Here is a 16,916-nt window from a genome sequence, read left to right as displayed (position 1 = left end):
TAAGGCCACAATTTCATCAGACAAGTGAAAAGCCTTAAAAAGCATTGTACCTAAAAGCACCCACAGTATCACCAACCTAATGAACAAACATTTTCATTTCAATCAGAGCTGTACATACCACAAATCCCCTAAAGGACTTTTGTAGTTTGTTATGTATAATGGACACTCCTAGCATTTTGAGTCTTGGAGTGATAGGTGAGCTGCAAGAGCAATGTGTGTACATACCAAGGACAGCCACTGTGATTTGATGTCTAAAAGCAGCTCCTGGGCAGTGAAAACAGTAGCTCATTTTCAACAAACTGTTCTAGTCAACTGGACAAAACTGCCTCCAGCACAGCCTTGCTTGAAACTTTGGCCATCCTTTAGGAATTCAAGAATGAATTTGCCATAGGGGAAAAAGCATCAGCTCCAAACTGGGGAGGTAGTACATAGGAAAAGACACCTCCGTGGACGTAGCTGAATGCTCACTGGAAGCATTTTTAGCAGTTATTTAGTTGAGCGATAGATGGATATTCACCAGTCATTTCTCACCTTCTAAGAGGCACCCTGCTCTATTTCCCCTTCTCTCTCATGCCTGCTCGAATTCCTTTATCTGCTCAAATTCTACATCAGTTCCAGGATTTATGCTTTGGGATGTTTTGTTTGTTTGCTTGCTTTTTTTATTTTTTATTTGCATGTAGACATTGTGCCTTTGCATCCTTACATTGCTCAGGAAATACCTTTCCACACTTTCCTCTGCTTTGGAACAGTAATGTTGCTGAGCTGCAGAGGTACTTGAAAAGAACATGTAAAGAAGAAACAGTTAACATATTAAGTCCAGTGTATCATTTTTTCTGATATATTTCATATACAATAAACATGAAAACTGATTTGTGCAATAACTGTTACTCCTCACATTCCTTTGTTTCTTCTTTTAATCCGCAGTATCACAGTAAAACATAACACTGAGTTAAAAAAAAAAAAAAAAAAAAAAAAAAAAAAAAAAAAAAAAAAAAAAAAAAAAAAAAAAAAAAAAAAAAAAAAAAAAAAAAAAAAAAAAAATCCAGAATTGTTGAGAGGGAAATTGAACAGAGAAAATAAAATCAACTATTTGAAAGTATCACACGCATTTTCTAGGGAAAGAACATTATGCACAAATCCTCAGTTCCCCCATCAAGAGAAAGAATTTTGAGCTGATAAAAATTCAAATGTTTGAATTCTAACGGCCTCTTTCCTAAGAGTGGAGTGGAGGATTTCAGGATGAAATGGTGATACTGTTTTGTTATACAAGGTCATTGCTAGGCTGCATGGGTGAATGATAGAGCAATTTGGTCATTGCGTTGTCTACAAGATGAGTGAATGGTCTATTGTTTGCCTATCTAGGTGGCTGTTTGGAGTTTTAGGTAGCAGATTGATCTTTTAGAGTGCAAGATACTGGAACAATCACAAGATGCAGCCTCCAGGGCCTGTCAGGAATGAGCTCAGGGCATCCCTCAAGAATACAGAAAACAGGAATCTTCTCCATGGTAGACTGAAGAGACTAGTCAAACAGTAGTTCTGAACGGAGAAAGACAACTGAGAGACTGTGCCTGGTACAGAAACACTTGGTTCTGCAAAACCCGTGGAAGATTTAGACACTCATATCTCCTTGCTCATGCACAAATACTCCTCTAACTTCTCATGCTTTGTCTGTGCTCTCCACTTCCATCCAATTTAATAAACTGACTGAGTGTGAGCAGGATCAGCACTAGCAGAACAGTTAATAAAACAGTTTCAAGAAAGTTAAGATCTATACACAAACTATGAAAAGCCCGTTTTCTCTCTTCTCAGATCAAGCCGTTAATGAGATTTTGCCAAAAATCCCCTATTCGATACAGGACAGTGAGGTGAGCATTCAGATCTTGGTCACCCTAATAATTTTTGACCAAATGTTGTAATGATCCAAATACTCTGATTCTTACTCTTATGTTAAAAGTCTAATAGTAAGTAGATTAGATACAGGCAACCCACTCCAACTTGCTGTTGCACATTTTCTGTGTCTATTGAAATGTGTGATGTTTGTGTACTTAGCATGTTCGTCATGGAATGAGCTGAAGTACTGGCACTGATTCATCAAATCTGGCCTTTCCAAATGGTCTGCAAATTACTCTGAATTTTCCTGAAATGGCAATGTTTCCTCAAAAGTTAAATGAAAGATCTCCTTTCTGCATCTTGGTTTTGCTTGCTTTATACTGTTGGTGACCTACATTATAGTCAATGTTTTCTGTTAGTCAATTATATGTCCTAATCTTTAGAAATAGCAGGAGCACTTCTTTTTCACAAAAAGAAAAAAAAAAAAAAAAAAATCATGAAGCACATTGGATACTGAGGATTAATTTGGAAAATTTTTAAATCCTCAGGGAGAAGACTCTGTGGAGATGTAAGAAATTCTCCTTATTTTCAGTCAATGTGTTGCATGTTTTTATGCTATCCCTGTATATCAATGCAAGAGGAACATTAAGTGACTATTGTGTGCCTTGAGAAATGTACCCACTTAGAGAATTCTACCATAAAAGATAATGACGATAGGTACCCCTCCCACCTTCGCTTCTTTCCTGTGAAGAAAATAGGTCATTATTCCAATTTCATAGAAAAAGTACTGAAGCACAACCTACCTAACTTCCCTCAAGACAAACAGAAACAGGTACAGACATGTACCCAAACTGCAGTGCCTTAAACATATCATCTCCTTCTTAACTGTACCAAAGCTAATTTTATCTGCCCAAGAGCTAGGAGATATGACAGAACTGTGCAGAACACATCTGCCAGTCTTATAAAGCTGTATTGAGAAATGTAATTTCCAAGTGCCTGGGGAAGGAAGCCTCACTAAGCTACAGCCATAAGTGCAGAGGAAGATGCTGAACTGCAAACAGAATGCAAGAGAATTTATGTTATGCATGTTCATATAGTTTTATAGTCTTCTGGGAAGAAATGCAAGAAATCTCAACAGAACAGCCTGTAGGATGGTTTACCTCATTATTTTGATTTTTCAATTGACCTCTAGATATGGAGAGGTAAGGTTGTATTTTTAGCAACATTCAAAATAGGCAGGAGCCATTTACTTCTCACAGTTCCTTTTGATTGCTTCTCTTGAACAAAGAGGAAAATGTAACAGACATTCAGGTAAAAAAGAAAGAGACAATGAACCTCTGGCAAGCCATAATAATAGCGTAGTTAGGATAATTTATTTATTTGCCAGTCCTCATGGGCTGCTTTGTGCTGACTTCATCCTGTTGCTTTTAACCCTCTAGGCTCTGCATCATCTCGGGTCTGCGACTGTAGACTGCATAAGCTTCTCCACTCATTTCCTTTGCAGCATTAGGATTTGAATGATAACGAAGGTGAAGCAGGGTATTTATGGCAGGCTCAAAGAACCTGACAGCCTGGGATGCAGCTGGCCAGTCACACGAGAGAGATGCAGAACAGAGAGTGGACAATACACAGCTCAAAAGCCCATACAAATAGGTTACAGAATGACATACTTTATGGAGGAGTATTTTTCGTCGGGGGAGGGGGGCGATGGGACATCTACTGCATTGGAAGAGAACTGAAATCAAGGTTTTAATTTCTAATTTAATTCCTAGTCCTGTTATTCACCTCCAACGTCTCCCCGGACAACTCACTTAGGCTCAAACGTTTATAACCCCATTTGTTTTTCTTTCTCCAATCGAAGAGCCTTCGGCTGGAGACTGGGAAGCGCTGAGCACCTGCGGCCCCCACACCTTCCCCGTTCTCCTGAGGGAGGAGGGAGCCGCCAGGGCTCCCCGAGAGGCGGACACGCCTGACGGGAGGCTGGATCCGGAGCTAATCCCCACCGTCGGCAGCGAGCGACACGCTGGTTCGTGCCGCTCCGGACCCGCCAGCGGCCCCGCGCATCAGAGACCTCCTGCCGCAGCGCACTCCGGCAGACACAACGGAGCCTCGCCCAGGCTGCGCCGTGCTCCCCGCGTCCGCTGCTCAGCAGCCGCCAACGAGGCTCCCACCCGCTGCACCTGGAAGGGGGAGGCCGTGGGGCGACACCGCCCCGGCCCCGGCGGGCACGGCACTGCACGGCCCTCCCCCGCGCCCCCTGGGCGCCCGGCGTCCCTTAGGGCACCTCCCCCGACGGCACCGCCCCCGCCCTCGGGACGGCTCCGGCCCCACGCACGGCCCCTGCCCACCGGGGCAATCGCCGCGCCTCGGTCCGGACGGTAGTCGCCCCTCCCTCGTGGGACAGCGGCTTTCTGCCACCGCCGGGGGATCCCCGCCCCTTCGAGGTGGCCCGCGTCCCCGCTGGCGGCGGCGCGCGACCCACGGGCGGAGGGACGCGGCACGACGGACCGCCTCGCCTCGCCTCGCCTCGCCTCGCCCCGCCCCCGCCCCGCCCCGCGGGAGCCGCTCGTGGCAAAGTCACCGACCCCCAAAGCCCGCCGGGCTCCATCAAACCCCGCGGCCCCGCCCGCCGACGTCATGGAAACAAGCGCGTCAGCCTCCCGCCCGCCAGTGGCGGAGGCGGCGGGCGGGCAGCGGAGCGGGGCTCCTCCTCCTCCGCGGACGCCGTGCCTGCCGGGGCCCCGCCTCCTCCTCCCCCATTGAAGACTCCGCACGTCGAGAGCCCCCCCTCCCCTTCCTCGGCTGAGAGAGGGGTCCCGTCACGTGGACCGCACTCCGCAGGCGGCGAGGGAGGCGGCGAGGACCGGCGGCCGCGGCACCGGGAGAGGAGGGGGCGGCGGGCGCGGGCAAGTGAGTGACCGCGGCGGGCGGGCGGAGGCGGGAGGCGGGCGGATCGCTGCGCTCCGCCCCGCCCCGCCCTGCCCGGTGGCGCCCGGCTCCTGTAGCGGTTGCTCTGCGGCTCCGGGGCTCGGCGGCGCGCTCGGCGCTGCCCGGTGCGTGCGGGGGAAAGGAGGCGGGCGGGCCCGGCCCCGGGGAGCGGCGGCGGCGACGACGACGACGACTGTGGGAGCGCCCGCGAAGCGAGCGAATCGCTGATTCCTGCCGGTGAGGCGACGGGAGCGGGGTGGGCGGTCCGCACCCCCTCCCTCCCTCCTTCCTTCTCCTCCCCCGGTTCTCCCCGCGCCGGTGGCCCCCTCCCTCCCTCCCCATTTCGATCGCCGCTTCACCCCCCGCCCCCTCTCCCGCCCTCCTCGCGCGGCCGCAGGGCGGGGGCGGTGCGGCGGGGCCGGCCGGTCGTGGGCAGGGCGGGGAGCGCGGGGACCTTGTGCGCTCGGCGAGGGAACGAGCGGGCGGCGTCAGGTTCACGGGCGCCTCGTCCTGGCTCCCGGCTGACGGCTGTGTCGGCCCCACGGCGCAGAGGTAAGCGCGGCGGCGGCTCGGGGCTGTTCTCCTCCTGGCCGACCGCGGCGGGCAACAGCGCGGCGGCAGGTGCAGCGTTGCTCCGCTCCCGCCGCGGGGCTGCGAGCTGCGGCTGGGCTCGCTCGGGAGGGGCGGCGCGGCCGGAGGGACTGGGTGCCGCGCTCCCGGGCTTTCGCCGGTTCTCCCCGCAGGTAACCGGAGCGTGCACCTGGCCGCCGCCGTGCAGCCAGGGTACGGCGTGACCTTGAGTAGATGAGGGGCTGAGCCGCCGCAGGAGTGCACCGCCACGCCGTCGGACACGGCCGGCGCTCCACGGCCCTGCAAGCTCCTGGCGGGCGGGAGCGCACACGCCGTGGATTAAGGTGGTGCCCAATCCCCGCCGCCCGCCGGGTTAAGTAGACGGGATTAGCCCGCTGCAGCAGCACGACACCAACATCCCGGGCACTTCGCTGCCCCGCGGGGGCTGGGAGCTCGGCACCCGCGCAGCCTCTCCCGCCGCCTCCCTATCCCCCTCGCCCGCCCGCCGCGCACCCAGGGCGGTGGTTTTGGCCGCGGCTGAGTCGTACGCAGTTTTCCGTCGGAGCGGACGGGCTGGTTTGATTTATCGATGCCTGGCCGAGCTGCTCATCGACCGGCGCGGACGAGGAAGGGATGCAGCGCCACTTCGGGTGCCCGGAGAGCGAAGCCCTCGGGGGCGTTTCGCCGCGGGTGAGCCTGTCCCCACGCGGGGCCCCTCCGCTCTGGGAAGCGCTTCTAACGGCGGTGTCATCCTCTTCCCGGCGGTGCGTATAACCTTTGGCTGTCGCACCACGTGAGTTTGGGAGCGGGCTGGAGCCTCTGCCGGGGATGGCTGGCTGCTGCCGAGCGCGGGAGGCAGCGCTCGCGGTGGGGCGGAGTGGGGTGGGTGTCCGCCCCGCCGTCTGCCCTCGCTTCCCGCCGAGCCCCTCGGTCAGTGGGTAAAGGCTGAAGTCGGAAGGACTTAGATTTCCAGAGGGACACCTCATAAAAAGCGGTCCGCGTTTCGCCCGTGCGAGTGGTATTCACGAAAGGCAGGAAGGGGCTCAGCCTAAGCCCGGGGAAGAGTTTAAGGAACGGAGAGCTGTGGTTTAGTCTATCCCAGGGTTGGCAGCCTGAGGGGCAGTGTATTAGTTCAGCTGTAATAGGCGTTTATGTAGTGCTGTGCATGATCCATATTCCACAAAAATATTTTTTACGTTTGACTTTTTAAACTGTAGCGGCTGGTGACGACAGAAATGAACGGAAACAAAATTTCGGGTTTTTTTTTCCGTGTCATTTAAAGATCCACATTTCAGAAATCCTTAAATACCTGTTATGTATGGCATTTGTAAATTTGTAACTTCAGCTGGTGAGGCTTTCTTCTCAAGGTCTGTTCAGAAGGAACTGGTGATAGTACCTTAATGCTGTGTCTGAAACCGTCATTCAGAGAATGTTCGCGGGTATCTCGCCTCACAGTGCTTGAGAGGTGATTGGCTAGGTGACTATTCAAATCATCTCCCTTCTTAGAAGTCAAGTTCCAAGCTCACTGTACTTGTGAAATATCTTCCATCATTAGTGGCTGGCAGTCTTGACTTCCTGGGGAGTGAAGTGAATGTGCCCTTGGAAAACCACTGCCTGTAAAAAAGCTGCTGCATCTCCAAAACATTCCTGGGTCCTAATGAATTTGGGTTAAAATAATGTGTTTAAGTGCTTGGAAAGGTGTTGGTTAGATAACTTGCCAATTCCTTGGTTCATGGCACTGTGTGTTCAGAAGGTGGTAGCTGTAGCTACAGCCAGGGCCATTTCATTTTCAGCTGTTTATTGGCACTTTTCAAGGATTTCTTCCAAACATCACAAATCATGAATTCCAATAGAAGTAAACTTGTGTATCTTTGAACTATTGGCTCTTCGGGCAGGAATAGCTTCCAATGTACTAGGACTTTAATACATAGGGCATAATGAATGGAAACTCTCAGTGTCAGTGGAAAAAGTGGTCACTGAATTCAGTAAGGAAAGAAATTCATACACTTCAATGTGAAATTTTCGGTCTGGAAGAGCATCATTGTGTGGTTTGTTTTATTGCTGCTCCTACTAATGACTATGGTAACCGACCTAGGCTGAGTTAGCTGAAGGAAACGTGAATCCTGTGTTGTGTACAGATACTTTCAGGTTTTCCCAATCGATGTTCCTATGTCAGTGCTAAATTGCAACATTATTTATTACTTCTATCCACTCAAAGAAAAACGCATGGAAAGCCACGCGTATTATTAAACTAATACAAATCAAAACAAATTTTAAAGGGAATTTTGGAGGTACTATCTGTAAGCACACATACTGTGACTTCTGCATATTAAGCAAATGCTTTTGGGAATTTAAAGCAGAAAACAAGACTTCTGTCACATTAGCATTGAGTAAACTGTGTATCAGTTTCCTACACGAAGTTGGATTACATACAGATAATGGTACAAGGAAAGGATCCCCATTAGTGTAATACATATTCATATAATAATCTGGGGGTGATCCTGCAAATTAAAATCCACTGTAGTTTAAAGGTAGAGTCTCGTTTAGAAAGTCACTCTTTTGTGGACCACAGTATGGAGAACTTCTCTCAGCTGTTAAAACTGCGAACCTCTAAACTGTGTTGTAGAAAGCTTCAAACAAAATTGAGAGGCTTGAAAGTGTCCTGTAGCAAAGGCACAGAGGTCTAGTAATTACTACAATTATCTTTATTTTTAACTGTTTGAATTTATTTGGAAAGATGAATGTGATAAATGGGAGGTAATTATGAGATATTACTAAGAAGGAAGAAACATAGGCTGGATCTGCTGAAGCCACCTGAAAAACACATGCTTTGGAAGAATTCACCAACATTTAAGATTTTAGAGCTTGGAAGTTACTATTAACTGACAAGTTCAAAATGAACCTGCAAAACAATCAATAACATGCTGTAGCAAGCAAGTCTCCCTTGACATGAGGGTGGACAAGATAACCTGAAGTATCTTCTAACTCAAATTTCTTCCATTAAGGTAGACTAAATATTAATGGCATTCTTTACCACTGAAATGTGACCTCAGTAATGTCTTTCAGTGTTTGAACTCGTTATTTTTATAGATGTTCTCTTCTGTTTTTAAAGGGAAAATAATACTAGTGCAAAAAGGGATACATTTTTTATTTATTTCAGTTAACAAAATTTGATGCAGAATAACAAACAGCTATGATTAGTCCTGGGGATTTAAAAATAAATATCTTTTGAGAAATAAGGAAAACTTCTTGACTCTGTAAGAGATCTCTGTTCTGTTATAGAAATGCATGCTTACTTTATTACAAAAGGATCAATAAAATTGCACTAATAGTCTTAAATTTGTATTTTCTAGTGTTTTCTACTTGTCCTAAAATAAGTAATAATAATACTTGTTAAAAGTTGTAGTCAAGGAGATAAGGATCTTTCTCTATGGAGTATTTTAATTAAAAACTAGATAAAATCTAGGAGTTGCAGAATTGTGTCTAAAAAGCTAGGATTAGCTTTGCCTACTGGCTTTCTAGAGCGTGTGCAATGGTCTCAAGCAGATTTTTTTTGGCTTTTTTTAGTCAAACGTTACATTTTCTCTGAAGGCATTTTTATTCTTGCAAAGTTTAACAGATCGAAGCACAAGGGAGGCAGGAGAGACAAGGTGATACTGTTGCTGGTTCGAAAAAGAGAAGTGAACCTATGATGCTTTGTGTAGAGGATGGGTGTTTCTCACAAGCATTAAGATTTACTAATTTAATCCAAAATAGCTTGCCTTTATAAAGATTGGATTACTTCACTTTTCAATATCTAATGTTTGTGTTCTCCTAACTTAGGCTTCAGTTAGCTGAAAAGACCGTGTTCATTAATTGAACAGCAGAGTGATAAAAAAGTAAGAATTTTTTTGTTTGTGAAGCCCTCCAAACGTGGTTTGCATATTAATGTATGTAAAAAAAAAAAAAAAAAAAGTGTTCAGCAGTTTCACACAAAAGATGTAAGCAATGATAATGAGCAGTATGGAAGGAGGATTTCCAGGAGGTGAAATATACAATGAAATAAACAAGCAAAATATTAGACTAATCCATCTTGGAACAGTTGCAACTTCTCACACAGAACGCAATTTCCATACAAACACATGGTATTGTCCAGTTTGTCTTTTATTTTTAAATTATCAGGCTTTCAAATACAGTTAATTAAAATGAATTTCTACTTTTCATGACAGATTTTACTTGATATGAGCAGTGTCTTTGAAGGATCCGTCTGTTCAAGCTATTGATATTCCAGTAAACATTATGAAAATTATTTCTGCTGCCACTTATAAATCTTACTCTAACTGACAGATGACAGCAGGAGGTGTTATTAGTTTAATTTTGGCAAATTGCAAAGTAGGTATGAAGCTTTCTCTGTTGGTTTTTCAAAGGTCTTGTGGGAGAAGAAATTTAAGAAAAATATAGGAGGCATTTAAAAAAGAAATCAGAAATAGATCTGAAAATAAATATAACTTATTTTTTTGTCCAGTAAGAGATAATATGTAATTGCTATTACAAAGTAGACAAATAACATCTGCCCCTTGCCTTTGAAGGGGAATGGACTGAGAAAGAAAATCTATTCCTCCTTACTGGTGTTTGCAACTGTACTGTGCAGTTAGAGAGTGCACAGATGCATTTTGAGGGTGACACTTGATAAACTTTGGTGCTGGCCACTAAGTCTGGCTGGTTCTGCCACTTAGAGCATGACTGGTCTCAGCACTAGGGGTAGACCTGGCTTCTTGTTGGCTATAATCTGATGCTGCTTTGTAAGTTTTTGCATGGCCTGGTATTTACAGTGGACTTCAGTGGTTTGCATGTCTTTTTTTTTTAAATATTGTGTATGAGCTGGATGTTGCCTTAATTCCCAGTAAGCACAGGAAGCACCATGTTCTTAAAACACATTTCTGGGACCCTATCATTTGTAATCTGCTACCCTTGTGCCCTTATAATCACAGAAAGATAAGGTAGCAGCAGGGAAAACAGCGCTATTGCTTTCTCACCACTTGGTGTACAGTGTCTGGTCAGAGGAAGCCCAGGATGTACCATACTCGGCATAGTTGATAGCAAGAAACCCCAACTCAAGACAGGAAAGATGATTCAGCCCACTCTGCTTTAAGCAACTTCTGGGATGTGTGCCTCAAGGGTTATGGTGGTGTGCTCTTTTTCTGCTTATGTCTTCATTAAAACTTGAATATTAATTAATTTTCAGATTTTGAATCAAAGATGAACTTAATCACCTTTATGTTACATACACCAGTGAAAGAAAAACCAAGTGCTCTTTGCTGGAGTGTTACAGATGTGCCCTTATGTAGAAATCGTATAACTTATTTGCACTTGTTATTTGACCGGTGACTGGTGGCTTGTCTCCATGGATCTTTCAGGATTGCCCCTTTGTCTCTGCAAATACAAGGATGTGTTGGTTGTGGTGAGTATTTTGGCTTCTGTCTAGATTTTAAATAAAACAACTGGTGACTCCATAAGGGGAGTAGGAGGAAGAGTCACTAGCTGTGTTTGATGGAGTTTTTCCGCTGTAGGAAGAAATAACCACAGTGCTATGGTCTTTATTGAAATAAGAGTTTAGGCCACTAGCAAGAAAGAAATCTTGTGGCTACAGCACACTTTTTAAAAAGAATATTTGTAGAGTGTCCAAGAAGTTAAAGATGGTCGGTGTGACTGTCCAAACACTTGGAAAACATTTGGTTTTGTATGGTAGGTGTTTCAAGAAATAAGTCTCTTAAGACCCCATGAGAAGATTTGTTAATCACTTCTGTTAATATGTTTGATGCTTTTTTAATATTCCAAAGTTTTGTCAGACTTTTATGATGGCCTTCTTCAGCTGCTGGATGATCAGCATAATCCAAGAGACTGAGGACAGAGAGAGCATTATTTGTAATTGCCTATTTGGCTTGTGACTGTGAGTGCCAAGTTTCACCGACTGGCTGAGGTGGCCTCATGGCTCCTTTCATTACCATCTTAGGCTAACTGCATTAATTCCCCCCTCCTTTGTGCCATCTCTGCCACTTTGAGTCTACTACAGTGCACCACTAGATGGTTTGTTACACAATCTTTGTGCGCAAACTGGTCTCTCCAAGGTGAGAATGAGGCTCACATGAGGAAAGCAACACAAATCTTTGGATTGGTGGTTGGGAATGTTCCTCTTTGTGCAGCAGTCATGTAAAACCTTACCCTGGAGAGTGTTAACCTTTTGATATGGGAGAACTTGAAGTTATTGTTTTGACTGTAGATGGGAGAGTGGTTTGAGTGTCAGTTTTCAACTAACGGTGTTCCATAGAAGTATATTTGGGTTGAAACACAGAACTACTTGCCTAGGTGGTTTCTGATACTACAGTGGAAGAAAAGAAATTGTGTTTGTTGTGTTGTCTGAGCATCCACACTTGCTTTCTGATAATTTTACATAGAGGTGACTGAGTAGATAGTAAAAATAAGTGGGTGGAAAAGGTGGTAGGTATGGTTAGCCCTTATACTGTTTGGGAAATGGTGGTATTTCTGAATCTCTTCTGGCTATTTAGATCTAGTAGATAGTAGATCAGGATCTTAATATGCATATTGAACAGGAGTTTTTTTCACTTTCATCCAAGTGCTACTGCTATCGGTGTTGATATTATACTTCAAATTGCTTCATGTTGCTTGGATCTCCCAATTTTTCTTCACTTGGGAATGAAGCTGGTGCAGAACTTCATGTAGCCTATGGAACATAGTACAAACCAACACTTAAATTAGAGCAGTGTCTACCAGCCTCACTCAGTTGAGGTTGTATGAAACATGAAATGATTTAATCTGCCCTGCAGAGACAGAACTGATTGCCTCCTCCTCTGAGTCGTCGTGGCAGCAGCAGCAGTGTGCGCTGCCACCCTCCTCCCCCCCAGCTGTTCTTTTAATAAAGGCTGTTCTATTTTTTTTTAATAAAAGCTGAAACCGTTTTGGAGCTGGTCTCCTAGCCCATTCATAACAAGGTGGCTTTCAAATACGCATAGTTGAGACTGACAGCTGGAGAGAGTGAGGAAGGTGCTTTACCACTGCTAGTGCAACTGCTTTACTTCTGCTTTATTGCTAATGCAAATAATTTCAGCATGTGTTCATCTACTTCTGCTCTCAAATCCATGTTGTTAACACTGACAGTGATTTTTCTTATTCTGCAATGAGCTTGCATTGTGTAGTGAAACATCTTGACATCTTCACACAGTCTGCTTTCAGATGCATTTTGATATTAGGTAGATCTTGTTGTGGTTACTGCAGATCTAAGGATTTGTTCCTAAACTAGAGCTGTATTTCTAAAGTGATTTGAAAGAGATTTGGGAATAAAGGACTAAATTCTCTGGGATTTGAGGAAAGCATGGCCTCTTTTTCTGGATTTGTGTGTATGTGTGTTGTTTACTGGTAGTGGAGGCACATTGAGTGGCATTATCCTTCACATATAATCACCCACTCTGCAATGCATACCAGGTTATAGGAACCTTTCAAAAGACTTCGGTACAAACACACACATCCAAAATTAGATACCAGTATATAAAGCAGTGGTACATGTTAACTCTTTCTCGTGAATGAGTAATTTGTGTATGGCTTTCTTTTTCTCTTGTTGATCTTGGTGTTGCCAGGCACTGGACAGCAGCTTCTCAAACCATATTAGCAAAAATGGTTTAGAAAAAGTTGTCTTGGTTGTGCGAAATCTGACACCTAAAACTGTTTTGTGCTACCTTCTAACACAGGAAATTGGTTTACCAGATGGAAAAATACAAGGGATGTATGCTTGAGGAGAGTACTTCTTATTTTCTGGGAAAATAGTTGTAACATTCTTGATAGGGGAACAATTCAAAAATTCCGTGCTCATTCTAAAACTTCAATGCTGAATTTGCATAGGCTCAAAGCTTTATATTTGCCTTCTATTGACAGTCAAAACTAAGGCTACAGAAATTAGTATGGAGAGTAAGGTTGCATATATAACCCTGGGCAAAATGCTTTGAACTGAACAAAGTTAATTCATATTACTTTGAGGCAGCAATTGGTGAGCAGGCCAATTTCAAGCTCCTGATGGGGAGCAGGCCCCTCCTGAGCATTACGGAGCTGACAAAGTAAAAACACTTCTGACAGGCTTTCCTCTTCACAGTCACACTTAGCAGTAGCTGAAAATGGTGACTTGATGGTTGGGCTACTGCATGGCCTAGATTCTGAGAGTGAGGATGAACAGGAGAGCTGAGGCTGGCTGGCACCTGTGCCTGTAGGAAAGGTCTTGGCCATCCTGCAGGATAGGGAGCCTGAGCCAGCTGCAGGGCTCTCCTGTGCTGGCAAGGACGGGCCCATGCTGGGCAGCATGAGCAAGAGCATCACCAGTGGGGTTTGCCTTTAGTTGTGCTTGTGAGGCCACATCCAAAAATGGTGCCTTATTTTGCACCTCTCCTGACGGTCAATGAGGGGCCGTCCTGCAGTGTGGGGGGAGAAGTAGAGTGAGGTGGCTTTGCTTCAGCTGGAAAGGGTAAGGCTGAAGAGGGACCCTGGTGATGGTCTGTAGTGGGGCCTTGCAAGGAAGGTGCAGCTAGGCTCACCTTTTTCCCAGGATGAGAGTGGGGGTGTGGAGAAGAGCTTCCATGACTGACTTGGGCTGATGAGGCCCGTGCTGGCTGGAAGGAGCAGTTCCTGTCCCTGTGTGACCTTCAGGAGGAACCCACTGGCATTGCTGCTGTTTTCCTTGTTGCTGGTTCTCATCTAGGGCTGTCCCCTGACCTTGAGGTCAGGTGAGTGGCGGTGCTGGTGCAGGGCTGTACCTACTGGCAGTAGCAGAGGCTTGGGTATTCCCAAACTTAACTGTGAAGCCACATCCTTCCTCTTGCTCTGACATGGTAATGCAGCTGCTTGATATGAGAGTTCAGCCCAGCCGCCTGTGCTTAACTTTGGCAGAGCAATCCTGACCACTTACATAAGCGTCTTAAAAAACTGAAACTAGTCACTCTGGGCTGGTTCTGTTGCTGAAGCGACACAAGTGCATCTAAGATGAGATTTGTGTGACTATTTTAGATCATGTCCTAGGTGCCTAAATTTTAGATCATGTCCTAGGTGCCTAAATTTAATATTTTGATGTATATGTTTAAATTTTTCCATTGCCTATTTACAAAAAGCACCTGAAATGCCTACCTTAGAGATAGGTGTTCCCATTTGGTCTGGTGAATCTTGCATATGATGGAAGGAATGTAAAGTTTTAAGCCATGAAATGTGCACAGGCTTCAGAATTTGAGACAGACCCTTCAGATGGTGAAAACAGGTGATGGGGAAGAGCACAATTTCAACAGTGGCTTTTAAAAAAGCTCTTGCATCTGCTGCATGCTGTCTATTTCCAATTATTGAAGTACTAAATCTTGGGGAGTGATTAATGTTAGAATTAGTAGTTGTTCATCTGTGTACTAAATGGAAGGGTTTCAGGTTAAAAACTGAGACAACAAGCCACTATAGATTCTTAAAGGCACCTGTAGTAATTCTAAAGTGTAAAATTCTGTGGAATTTGCTTCACCAAGAGGAAGAATGCTCATGTTTCAAGGGGCTTTTCAACCCTTTCCACCACACCCTACTTTATATAAATGGATCATGTGTCTTAACTTCCTGATTAGAAGCCTAATGTCAGCCTCTCAAATGTAAAGTGTGTTATAAACATGGTTAGTTGTGAGCTTAGCAAGGCTCCAGTTGCCGGATGAATTAGAATTGGTGCTGTATTTCCTGCAAATATGGTTTCATATTTGTTTCACTCAAGCAGGTTCAGGGTAGTTCTGTGCCATGTTCTGAGGTGGCACTGGCATTGGATTATCTGTGTGGTGGGTCTGATTAGATATCCATTCTGCCTGGTAAAAAAAGCATTTTTACTATCTGTATAAGCTTTTAGTGTACCTGCAGGAACTTCACTGTTGTCAGAAGAGACTGCAATAATGCGGTGGGGAAGTAAGGGATGAACAGAGTGGTTGGTATGCTCATACTTGATCATTACCATGTTTGTGATGAAAGAAGCATGGCTTTCCTTGTTGCAGTTGCTCTGTATAAAACATATCGAGCAGCCTAGCCGGAGTCGTGGGAACCACCCAGGCACAGCACACAAATGGAGAACATTACAGGAGCTCTGAGTTTCAACAGCAAAACTGTGAGATAGCTTTGTTGCATTATAGGGGTGAAACTTTTTAGTCAGATATAAAATATCATGTAAGCTCTGTAAGATGGGAACCAGTTCAGCCCACTCTGACTGACTAATTTTGTGAATCTGCCACATGAAAACGAAGCTGAGAAATGAACACCACTTTCTTGTAGATGGGGAGAAGAAACAGCCATCTAATTTGCTGAAGGGTGTTGCTTCTATTTTTAAAACCTGAAAGAAGTGAAGGCTAAATTATGTAGCTACAGGCACATTCTTCTTCAGTAGGTAGCAATCAAAATCTAATGATTCAAGTTGTCAAAGCTTTTTTAAAGTTCATGTGAAGTTTAAGATGATGGAAATTTATCTTTTTTTTTTTTGGGAGGAGGAGTGTTTTGCTGCTCTTCTAGAGGAAACTTTGAGACAAAGGCATTTATTGCACTTGTATGAATTTCTCATACACAGACTTCTAAATAGTGAAACTTAGAAATAGCCACCCAAAAATTATTTGATAAATGCTTAAGATTGGAAAGAATTTTATATGAGCTTAGCCTCATACCAACAGGTTGAGCAATGCAGACTTTATTTAAGAAAAAAATAAAATTCCAGTCAATTTTGTAGACTAAAAAACATGGATGTCTGTGGAGTTTTTGCCAGGAAGGTATGTTGCCTCATGTTGGCTTCAAGTTTTGGGTTCACCTCCATGAGATGGCAACAAGCTATCAATCTGCCTGCTCAAAGCTTATTCCTCTTTCCAAAGCTGTTTCCGCAGCCGCCACTGTGTCAACACCATTTAGTCATAATTGTCAACTCCAAAGCAGGCTGATCAATGGAAATGCTAAATAAAGCAGCAAAGCTCTTGCCTCCGGCGCTGTGTAAAACCAGAATTGCCAGGAGGTGTGTGCCTCTGTGAATATCAACAGAAAGGTTTACTGTTTGTTACCTTCTAGTCCAACACTCCTATGTGACTTCCTGGCTCCTTTGCTTGAGGTTGTCTTGAACTGTGAGTTTTTCAGCTTATCTTCCAGATGAGGTTGTTTTCTAAGAAATGGACAATGAAAAGGGTTTAATTTGTCAGAAACTGAGAAACAGCAGAATCATTAGGAATAAAAACTTGAGTTGCAGCTATATGATGGTTTTGGTTGTTGAGGTTTTTTTGTTTGCGTGGGGGTGGTTTTTTTTTTTGGGTTTTTTTTTTTTAATGCATATGAAACATACTTTATGATGGTACTTGTTAGTACTGTTAGAGTTGCTCCTGCCATTTGTCAGGTATGAGACTTAAGATACGACAGGTGGTTGAGGATCAGAAACGAAACACCAACTCTACTACCCCCTGACATACATGTCTATGAAAGACAAGGAAGTTCTTGGCATGCTTTAAACTAAGTGCATTCGATTTGCAGCCACAGCTCTTTTAGTGCTTTCTTACAAGGTATCTTTTTCACAG

General features: G+C 44.9%; 1 protein-coding gene across 1 annotated transcript in view; it reads left to right on the top strand.

The window, feature by feature from the left end:
* The first annotated feature begins 5,867 nt into the window (after positions 1–5,867).
* The window catches only part of ATP2B1 (ATPase plasma membrane Ca2+ transporting 1), a 59,109-nt gene continuing 48,060 nt past the window's right edge, over positions 5,868–16,916 (top strand). Inside the window, exons 1-2 of the mRNA XM_040063584.2 lie at positions 5,868–6,092; positions 10,553–10,768. The gene's annotated coding sequence lies outside the window, so the exon portion shown is untranslated. The remainder of the gene's footprint in view (positions 6,093–10,552; positions 10,769–16,916) is intronic.

Source organism: Hirundo rustica, chromosome 4, assembly GCF_015227805.2.
Source record: "Hirundo rustica isolate bHirRus1 chromosome 4, bHirRus1.pri.v3, whole genome shotgun sequence".
Taxonomy (NCBI): Eukaryota; Metazoa; Chordata; class Aves; order Passeriformes; family Hirundinidae; genus Hirundo; species Hirundo rustica.
Note: the sequence above shows the minus strand (reverse complement) of the source record. Positions and strands in the feature narration are given on the sequence as shown.